Below are 11,381 nucleotides of genomic sequence, written 5' to 3'. Positions count from 1 at the left end.
AAAAAAAAAAAAAAAAAGGAAAAGGCTACTTGTACCTGTTAGAAGAAATAAAGTTCCAGGAAAAAGAAAAGAAAATCCCACTTGTAGTCAGGGCACAGTGGCTCCTGCCTGTATTCCCAGCACTTGGGGAGGCTGAGGTGGGAGGATCACTTGAGCCCAGGAGTTCGAGACCAGCCTGGGCAAAATGGTGAAACCCTATCACTACCAAAAATACAAAAGTTAGCCAGTCTTACAACCCAGTCTCAAAATAAATAAATAAATAGATTAAAAAAAAACAAACACTTATAACTGCTGCTATTGGGAGGATAGATTGAGGGCAACTTGAATCTATGCTTCTGGGTTGCAGTCCTCAAACCTGGCCCAAGTAAACTATCAACTCAGCATGAATTTTCCTTTAGGCCGATATAGCTGGTGTAAGTCGGCAGGATTCAGAGTGAATCCCCCCATAGCAACCACCCATTGTTTTTCTCTGAAGGCAGTGCTTGGCACTAGCAAAGACCCATTGCGTTCTCCATCTTCGGACATCTCATCGGTGTTGCAGGTGAGTTCTCCTGAATCCAGACCTCCGTTTCTTTGGTGGAAGTGTAGATTTTATTCGGGCGGTTTCTCTATGACTCTCTCTGAATGAGGGTTCTGTCTCTGACCTTCTTATTTAAGGATATTTTTCTGCCAACACATAGGTCTGCAGTTGGCAGTTTGCTTTCTTTTTCGGCCAAGACATTGTTGCATCATGACCTTTCATTTTGGAAATCAAACTTTTATGCATGACCAACCTCTCTTAGATTCCCTTTTTCTAATATATGAGAGTGGATTCTTTACTCCAAAGATAAAAGGCACTTGCTCCCTCCAGCCCATTAGGGCACTCTAAATAATTAGAGACTTACTAGGTAGGGGTATTGGGACTTTCGTGCCTTAAAAGGTTTTCTCTCTCGGGAGAACATCCATAATCTCTCTCACTCTGCCAACAAATGCACAAAAAGTTTGGTCACTTAGCACCCATGAGGACTCTGTGACTCTCTGGGGACTCAACGTTTCTGAGACATATAAAAAAGGGGACATTGAACTCAGTAGTGACACAGTAAGGAGTTACACTCACAAGCAGCACATTTTGACCCAAAACACTGGCCAGAGCTTGGTTGTGAGTGATTCAGGCCTCTAAGTTATGGGTGCAAAGCATTCGAGTCTGAAGACTCCTTAAGGAGGCAGCCTCCCCTGGAAACATCATCTAGTTTTTTTGTATAACACTTACGGAGCTTTGTCTTGTAGATATTTGGACAAATGGGACCACAGGACTTCAGATGACCCTAAATTACAATGGCCAAAATGGAGGTCCTTTGAAATGCCTAAAACAACTGATTTGTGCACTCAATCAGAAAATAAAATAAATAAATAAAGCTGTTTTACAACCAAACAGAATGGGAGACCTGCTTTCTATTTGTCTTGCTGAAGTCTGATAAAAGATTTGAAAAACAAACAAACAACAACAACAAAAACAACTTTTTAAAAGAGCTCTATGGTTAGAAATCAGCTTAATTAAAAGCTGATATTCGGGCTATAATTTTTATTGACAAAAAGGGCCTTTCTACTTTTTCTCCCTGGGATCCTGTTTCTGGGAATTTTTTTTCAGTTGACTGAAACTCCTTTTGAAAAAACCTTTAATCCCTCTGTTTGCTTCCTTTCTTGTTGGCATGATTTTGTTGAGAAAAATGTAAAACTTCATTGGCCTTTTAGAAAATTGAAAATCTTTCCAAATTATCTCCTCTAGGACTTGTTCTTCCATTTCCTTCCACTTCTGCTCCTCCTTTCTTTGACCATTTTCGATACCACATGGAGAAATCTAGAGGAGACTTCTAGCCGAGACTTCTGAGACCCCTTAAAGAACACAGGAAAAGCCCCCGCCCCCGCTCCCAGCACACACACACACACACACACACACACACACACACACACACACACGGTTTTACTCATTTGGGGTTTGGTTTTCTCTTTCTCTTGTGGAGTCTTGAGAATTGCGGGCATGCTTTTCTCAGGTCTAAAGCTCTGCTCTCTTTTGCATTGAGTTTCCTGACCTCTTTGGCTTTTGGAGTACAAAAGGATTACTTTGTATTGAGGGAGAACTTGACCTTTTTGTGTACAATGGCTGGCAAGTTCGCTAGCAAAAGCTGCAGTTTGGGAAGTAGCCGACAGCAAATGCAGTGAATGGTTATTACTGCAGGGGGCTACTTGTTTCTTTGTGTGTTTAGATATGAAAGGTGAAGTTTGAATGCTTGGAGATTATGAAAATACTCTCCAGCAAGGGATAAGACTCCTGTGGGGGATGGGCTGACACAGCATGGGCTGATGTCGCAAGGAGTGCTATGGAAACACTGTGTGGCCCGGACCCATGGCATTTTTTCCTCCTTTGGGGACCTGAGATTCAAAGGAGAAGTGGGATTCTTCCCAGCACTTTGGGAGGCTAAGGCAGGCAGATCACCTGTGGTTGGGCGTTTGAGACCAGCCTTACCAACATGGAGAAACCCCGTCTCTACTGAAAATACAAAATTAGCCGGGCGTGGTGGTGCATGCCTGTAATCCCAGCTGCTCGGGAAGCTGAGGCAGGGGAATCGCTTGGACCCAGGAGGTGAAGGTTGCGGTGATCCAAGGTTGTGCTATTGCACTCCAGCCTGGCCAAGAAAAGTGAAACTCCATCTCAAAAAAAAAAAAAAAAAAAAAAAAAGTGGGATTCTTGATATTTAAAGATCTAGCTCTCCTTCCCAGCTGTGCCTGCTTTTCACGTATTTGATTATTACGCCCTGAGAACCGTAAATACTTTCTTGGCCCTATTTGCTGATGGGCTCCACCCCAAGCTCAGTAATCCAGTTAAGAAATGGAAACTAAATTTTAAAATCCACCTATCCAACTCGATTGGTCTTCAAAATACAACTTTCTGGCATTTGGCTGGCTATTTTGAAAAGGTTTTCGTGCAGGAGGGGCAAGCCCCCAAATCTGGGCTTAGCCTGGGAGGGTTCCCAGCTTTGCCCAGGAAAGAATTCAGCAACTTTTATTGAAGTGGCAGTGTATGCACAGCAGCAGAAGTGCTGCTCCGTGTGAAGCAGGGTTACCCCATAGTAGCCCAGAGTAGCAGAGTAGCAGCTCAGAGGCGGGTCTGTTCTCATATTTACACCCGCTTTTAATACTATGCAAATTAAGGAGTGGTTTATGTAGAACTTTCTAGGATGAAGGGGAGAACAATTGGGTCCTCCAGTTGTTGCCATGGAAAGGGGCAGTACTTTCTGTGTTGTCATAGCAATGGTAAATGACATGGCACACTGGTGGGTGTGTTTTATGGAAAGCTGCTCCCTCTCTGGACCTGCTAGTCTTCAAATTGGTCTGGTGTCCAAACCCCACCTTCCAAGTTGAGACCTGCCTCCTACCCCAGTTTCTGAAAATTTTCTAGGCTCATCTATGTATTTCCTTGTAAAACCTTCTAGTGAATTCCTATGATTTTTGCATTACCCTGGCATCCACTTTTAATCTACCTCTAACACATCTAAACTCCTTGAAAATGCTTACATTGTCTCTGCTTTGAGATGCAAATTTGCTTCCCTGTTTCCTCTAAAACTCCATAAGGGCTTGCAAAAACTTTAATCTGTTCCATTTACAGAGACAGAATTTAATCCAACTGTCCTTTTAAATCAGCGAGTTTTACCTGTCTGATAACTAAAATTTAAAAATCAAAGATATAAAAATCTTTTTTTTTTGGTGGTGGGGAACAGAGTCTTACTTGTTGCCTAGGCTGGAGTGCAATGGCATGATCTTGGCTCACTGCAACCTCCACCTCCTGGGCTCAAGTGATTCTTCTGACTCAGCCTCCTGAATAGCTGGGACTACAGGTGCGCACCACCACGCCAGACTAGTTTTTGTATTTTTAGTAGAGATGGTGTTTTGCCATGTTGGCCAGGCTGATCTTGAACTCCTGACCTCAAGTGATCTGCCTGCCTCGGCCTCCCAAATTGCTGAGATTAGAGGCATGAGCCACTGCACCCAGCCAAAGGTGTAAACATCTTAATTTGTGTCTGTGTCTATTTTTATGTGTATCTGTGTACATGGCTGTGTTTTTATATTGTCTACATGGTACCAAGTTGAATTATAAATAAGTGAGCACTCATAAATTAAGTAAATAAGGCCAAATGCTTTTCAAGTTCATATAATTTTTAGTAACGTTTGGTAAATAAAACTAGTTTTTATTATTTATTTATTTTTTTTTTTGAGATGGAGTCTCACTCTGTTGCCCAGGCTGGAGTACAATGGCGTGATCTCGGCTCACTGCAACCTCCAGCTCCTGGGTTCAAGTGACTCTCCTGCCTCAGCCTCCCAAGTAGCTGGGATTACAGGTGCATGCCACCACGCCCAGCTAATTTTTGTATTTTTATTAGAGACAGGGTTTCACCGTGTTAGCCAGGATGGTCTCGGTCTCCTGACCTCATGATCCACCCACCTCAGCCTCCCAAAGTGCTGGGATTACAGGCATGAGCCACCGTGCCTGGCCAAAACTAGTTTTTAATTGTTGGTAAAATTAAATTAGAAAGCATTCAAAATTATCAGTACTAAATATAATTCAGACATTTTTACCTAGGTCTATTGGTCAAACAGATGTATACTGTCTCTGCTAGATGTTTTAGCAGATTGTAAAACTGTTGCTTCAGTTGAATGTGGTGGCTCACACGTATAACCCCAGCACTTTGGGAGGTGGAGGTGGATGGATCACTTGATTAGCTGGGTGTGGTTACACACACCTGTCATCCCAGCTACTCAGGAGGCTGAGGCACTAGAATCACTTGAACTTGAGAGGTGGAGATTGCAGTGAGCCAAGATCCTGCCCCTGGGCTCCAGCCTGGAAGACAGAGTGAACTCTGTCTCAAAAAGAACCCCCCAAAAACAACAATAAAAACAAAAACTGTTGCTTCTGTGATATTTTTGATACCTGCTTAATTCGTCTGTGAGCTCAAGTGGTGAGGGCTGGCTGCTGGGCTTCCCTCAGAACTTGAATACATTTTACTGTGAGCTAACATCTTTGATTTTTGAGCCTTTAGATTCTAGGGCTTAGACAGGTGGCCTTGGTGAGGCCTGAAGACACTGGTATGTCCATAGCACCAAGGAACTAGCTGCAGGGCAGGCCCAAACCCAGGATGTCCTTCCTGGCCCAGCTGTGCCTCCTGGGGCCATGCTGGGAAGGGTTGGCCCCTCTAGGTATCTCTACAGCTCTGCCCTCTGTCCTAAGCTCTACACCTGGTGTGTAAATTTGGGACCCAGATGGTCACTGCCCTTTATAGCCATTCTGAGTGCCATATGGGTACTTGGGACCCGGGACAACTGGAGAAGACATTAGGGAGGGTACTTGTATAGTAATTTCAAAATTGCTTTCAGGAATTTAAACTCGAAAAATCATGTTATGTTAAAGCCAAGTGCTATGGTTTACATCTGTAATTCTAGCACTTTGGGAGGCCAGGAGTTCAAGACCAGCCTGGGCAACACAGCAAGACCCAGCTCTAAGAAAGAAAAAAACAATTAGCCAGGCATGCTGGCATGTGCCTGTGGTCTCATCTATTAAGGAGGCATGGGGGGAGGATTGCTTGAGCCTGGGAGGTTGAGGCTGCAGTGAGCTGTGATTGCACCACTGTACTTCAGCCGGTGCAACAGAGAGAGATCTTGTCTCAAATAATAATTGTCCTTATTTGCATAATATTTTTAATTCTTAAACTGATTATGCCTTATCTTTCTAGATGTCTAAAATGTAAATCAAAAAGTATCTGGGACAAGTCTCAATCAATTTAGAAAGTTCATTTTGCCAAGGTTAAGAACACGCCTGTAACACAGCCTCAGGAGGTACTGAGGTGTTTGTGGGTATAGCCTGGTTTTATACATTTTAAGGAAGCATGTGACATCAATCAATGTATGTAAGATGTACTTTGGTTTGGTCTGAAAGGCAGGACAACTCAAAGCAGGGAGGGGCTTCCCGGTCATAGGTAGAGAAGAGACAAACAGTTGCATTCTCTCTTTTTTTGTTTGAGACAGAGTCTGGCTCTGTCACCCAGGCTGGAGTGCAGTGGCACAATCTCAGCTCGCCACAACCTCTGACTTCTGGGTTCAAGCAATTCTCCTGCTTCAGCCTCTCAAGAAGCTGGGACTACAGGCGCTTATCATCACGCCTGGCTAATTTTTTTTGTATTTTTAGCAGAGACAGGGTTTCACCGTGCTAGCCAGGATGGTCTCAATCTCCTGACCTAGTAATCCACCTGCCTTGGCCTCACAAAGTTCTGCGATTACAGGCATGAGCCACCGAGCCTGGCTTTTTTTTTTTTTTTTTTTTTTTTTTTTTGAGACAGAGTTTCACTCTTCTTGCCCAGGCTAGAGTGCAATGGTGTGATCTCAGCTCACTGCAACCCTGCCTCCCAGGCTCAAGCGATTCTCCTGCCTCAGCCTTCCAAGTAGCTTGGATTGCAGGCATTTACCATCACGCTAGGCTAATTTTGTATTTTTAGTAGAGATGGGGTTTCACCATGTTAGCCAGGATGATCTGCCTCAGGTGATCTGCCCACCTCAGTCTCCCAAAGTGCTGGGATCATAGGCATGAGGCCCCCACCTGGCTAATCATCACTACTTTAAGAAGAGAAAAATTCTGATCAAAAGGGAGAAATGAAAGAGAAAAATAGCTCAGAGTAGTAAGAGCTATGTGAAGTATGCAAAAATGTAGCAGGCCCAGAGACAAATGAGTATGAGACTTCAATCGCATGCCCCCACCCATACCCAGGGGCAATTATTTGAAGATATTTTGTTCTTTCTTTTCTTCCTTGTGGTTTTCAGACTAGCTGCTTCACCTGTTATCTTCATGTTCCTGGAACTTCTTGATACAAAGAACAATGTATAGCCAATAATTAGCTTATATCATTTTACTGTAACTTCTCGGTAAACAACTTAGAAACTTGTCTCTTCTTTTCCTTTAAAAATTTACTTGCAACTGCTGCTAATCAGAGCATACTTTCAGGGCAACTTGATTCTATGCTTCCAAGTCGCAGTGTTTAAACTTGGCCCAAACTAACTCTCTACTTACATTTTCAGCTTCTTCCCTTTAGATCAACATACTCCCAAGCCATTATATTGGGCCCTCTCTCCCAGCCAGACCTTGCCTTTTTCCCTTCCACCTGCAAATTGAAAATAAAATTCTAAGGCTCTCTCCATCCATCTCAATGGACCCCTCCTCTTGGCCCAGTGCATTCCAAAGTTAACCTGAAAAACTTGTTCAGGCCATTGTGGGAAGTGAGGGTCTGACATTCTTCATATATGCTCCTCTCTTTTGGAATTTAGGAAAAGCTCACTGGCATTAACATTAACACAGACCTTAAGTCTGATAAGAAACATTTGTAATCTATTCTCTCCAAAGCCTTGCTACTTGGAGGCTTCGCTGCATGATAAAACTTTGGTCTCTACAACCCCTTATTGTAACCTAGACATTCCTTTCTATTGATAATAACTCTTCAACCAATTGCCAATCAAAAATGTTAAAATCTGCCTGTAACCTTGAAGCCCCTGTTTTGAGATGTCCCACCCTTCCAGATCAAATCAATGTAAATCTTACATGCATTGATTGATATCTCACATCTCCCTAAAATGTATAAAAGCAAGCTGTACCCTAACCACCTGGGGTGAGACTGTGTCATGGGTGCATTCTTAACCTTGGCAAAATACACTTTCTAAATTGAAGGAGATTTTCTCAGATACTTTTGGGTTTGCACTCCAAAGGCTGTCCTCAAGCCTTTTGAATCTCTCTTGAAGATTCATCTCCTAAGAAACCAGACCTTGTTGATCCTTATCTGGCTGTAATCACCTCATTTATTTCAAGATCCACTTTATCCTCTAGGCATAGAATTAGAGACTATAGGATCACAGAAATTTCTGACTTAGAGGGTTATTCCAATTTTTATAGATATGGACCACAACTAGCCAAGTGATTAGTCTGAGATCACTCTGTGAATGATTTTAACTCATGTAGTTAATGGACAAAGCCAAGTCTAGAGCCCAAGTCTTTGAGTCCTTAGCTCAAGATTATTTTCACTACATGGAGGTCTATTATTTGTGCTCCTTTCCTCTATCTATATTCTCATGTTTTTTTTCAGGAGGCCCATCCTTCTCATTTCTTTTATTGCTGTTACCATCATCTTTGGCATCATAAAGAACATCATCACTTCAGCTGTTCCCAGAGCCCCCTACACAGTACCAGTGGGTACTCTATAACTATTACTGATGCTGCAGCTTCTTAACTCTTTTATTCTATGCCAAATGATTACACTTTTATCGCCCTGTGAGTATCAATCGTCCAAGACTGAAAGAGACCAGAGTTGGTAGAATGAAAGAAGCATTGTTACTGATGCAAGAAATCCAATGCTTTATTTCAAATGTCAAAATACAACTTGCTGTACTGAAAAAACAGGCAAGCTGGGACTATAGTGACCGCAGTATCGGGGAAGTTGACCCTGCTCTTGCCTATTAGAACTCACAGGAACCATTGAGTGTGAGGGTGCTGGATTTCAGAAGGGCCTGTTAATTGCTTACACGGTGACCTACCCTAGCTATAACGCTCTGTGCAGCAGTGAACTCCTGACTCTAGCTGGCCCAATCTGACTCGCTAATGACAACTTAGAACTGAGGCCCAGAAACGCTGGGCCTTGTCCTGTAGGGGCTAGAATTATGAAGTGATATAAGGCTAGTGCCAGACAGTCATGCCTGGTGAAGCTCATTAAGAGAGAATGAAGGAGAACCTCAGAGAAGCAGAGATGAGAGGCCCCAAAGAGAGCAGTCGTGGGTCCTGACTCCCATTCCAGCTCCCACCTCTCTGTGATCTATACAAAACCCAGTATCTACACAACCCCTTCTTCTTTCTTTTTTCTGCTGGACTTGAACTAGTTGAGTGGGTTGCTTTTGCAACCAAGGAGTCTTAACTAAGACCCTCCCCTTCTCCGCAGAGCTGAAAGATGAACCCGGCAGCTGTGCACAGTTGGAAGGTCAGGGAGATGGTTGCCAAGAATTTGAAGGCATTGTTTCCTTCTCTGTAGGAGATGGTGCTTGTCAGTCTGTGATTTTCTGTGAATCAGATCTCATAATCACAGATATGCCTCTCTGTCCCCACCTCCCCATGGCAGATAAACACAGCAACCATTGCCAACCTTCAGCCTTCACTGAACTTCATTTCCTCTCTTGCACTTCAGCCTAGAGAAGACTTGTTTGGTTGGGGACAGAAACAAGCTCAAAGCCTTGCTAATGTGAATCTGCCAGGCATGGTGGTGCACGCCTGTAATCCCAGCTACTCAGGAGGCTGAGGGAGGAGGATCCCTTGAGCCCAGAGTTCAAGGCTACAATGAGCTATGATCGCACCACTGCACTCCAGCCTGGATGACAGAGTGAGAGTCAAAACAAAACAAAATAAAATAAAACAAAAACTGGGCTTTGGCTTACCTTCTCTTTTTTGGGAGGTAGAAGGTTTTTGGAAGGTAGAAGGATGTATTGCATTGATTCCCCAAATTCAGACACTAACACACTACCTTCATGATTTTTGACATTTCCACATATCACTTGTACTATTATTTTCTTGGATTTTATTATTTTCTTATAAATTAGTTAATTTATTTACTGCTTCTTGTGGAGCAGGGCTAACTCGTAGGCAGTGTGCCCAGAGTCAGTGATTTTATTATTTTCTTATCCTCACTTATGATATTTGTAAATGAAACCATGGCTTTGCAATGCATATGTTTTTTTCAAATATACATTAAAATGCAAAACTGTTAAAATAATTTTTTTTTTACCACCTAAAATCATTTCAGGTATGCCACCTTTGGAATCAGGCAGGCCTGGTTCAGGTCTTGCTCTGCCTCTTAATACCCGTTTGTCTTTAGGCAAGCCACACTCTCTAACCTCCAATTTTGTCGTAAGTGTGTCTTCCTTGGGATTTTAGTGAGGGCTAGATGGGTCAATTTGTGTGTATGTGTCTGTGTGTGTGTCTGTAAGTGTAGATATGGGTCTCACTATGTTGATCAGGCTGGTCTCGCATTCCTGGGCTCAACTGATCCTCCCGCCTTGGCCTCCCAAGTGCTGGGATTACAGATGTGAGCCACTGCACCCAGCCCTAGACGGGACGATTTAAAAACTGTATTTCAACTGCCTAGCACATGCCTAACACCTAGTAAGTACTCAGTCAATGTTAACCGTTGTTGCTGTTCCTGCACTATTTCTTCACTTCTCTGTTTCCCTTTATTTATTTTCTTTTCTTTTCGGTGTGTTTGAAACAGGCAACAGCATGAAATGGGTTTGATTACTGGAGTATACGCAGTTTATATAAAGCCCTCCCTCAGGGACCAGGACAGAAAGGTAAGTGTGGAGCACCTGCTAGGTCCAGTGTGTATAACAGAATCTAATGATGTGACTTGTTATCCATTCGTGCTTATGTGGCTGAGATAATAACATTTTTCTGTAGAACCTGCATTACACGGTGTTCAAAGCCCTCATGGACATTATCTAGCTCATCTCTACTAATTGTGGACAAAATCTTTTTCATTTTTCAGGTGGAGAAATCAGGACCCTAACAGAGGCCTGACCCGGTTACTCAGCAATGCTGTGACAGAAACACACACACGGGTCCCCAGCTGCTCATTCACAGGCCAAGACGTTGCCTTAGCATTCCCCATGTTGATGTGGAGAGTGGTAATGGAAGAGAAAAAAAGTGATCCAAGCACAAATACATTTGTGAAGGCTAGATTAAACAAAGTTAAAATATGGTTTTTCATTTTATTTTTTTTTCTGTAGGGCTTCTTGATCTTCCATAAGATTTTTTATTTTATTTTATTAATTAATTTCTTTATTTATTGAGATGGAGTCTCACTCTGTCACCACACTTGGAGTACAGTGGCAAAGTCTCGGCCACTACAACTTCTGCCTCCTGGGTTCAAGCAATTCTTCTGCCTCAGCCTCCCAAGTAGCTGGGATTTTTTTTGTAAGTTTAGTAGAGATGGGGTTTTGTCATGTTGGCCAGGATGGTCTCGATCTCTTGACCTCGTGATCTGCCCACCTCAGTCTCCCAAAGTGCTGGGATTACAGGCGTAAGCCACTGCACCCAGCCTTTCATAAGATAATATGCATTATGATTCTCCGAGAGAGAGAGCATATATCATTTTCCATATTTGACCATGAAGTGCTTAGAAACTCTAAAGATAGTGTTCCTCAGAGCACTAGTTTGGGAAATAGTACCTTAGTTGATCATATTGGCTTGAAAGCTACTCTTCTCATTTCTTTCTGTTATAAAAGAAAGCTGATTTTGGAAAGCTAAAACAAAAACAAACCCCATGTCTGAAATC

General features: G+C 42.8%; 1 long non-coding RNA gene across 1 annotated transcript in view; it reads right to left on the bottom strand.

The window, feature by feature from the left end:
• Positions 1 to 2,158, bottom strand: part of LOC108315839 — a 31,687-nt gene extending 29,529 nt beyond the window's left edge. The window contains exon 1 of the long non-coding RNA XR_001830094.2: positions 1,957 to 2,158. This is a non-coding gene — a long non-coding RNA (uncharacterized LOC108315839). The remainder of the gene's footprint in view (positions 1 to 1,956) is intronic.
• Positions 2,159 to 11,381: the final 9,223 nt, after the last annotated feature.

The sequence above is a fragment of the Cebus imitator genome, unplaced genomic scaffold, assembly GCF_001604975.1.
Source record: "Cebus imitator isolate Cc_AM_T3 unplaced genomic scaffold, Cebus_imitator-1.0 Scaffold179, whole genome shotgun sequence".
Lineage (NCBI taxonomy): Eukaryota > Metazoa > Chordata > Mammalia > Primates > Cebidae > Cebus > Cebus imitator.
The sequence above is the reverse complement of the archived record's forward strand: the minus strand, read 5'-3'. Positions and strand labels throughout refer to the sequence as shown.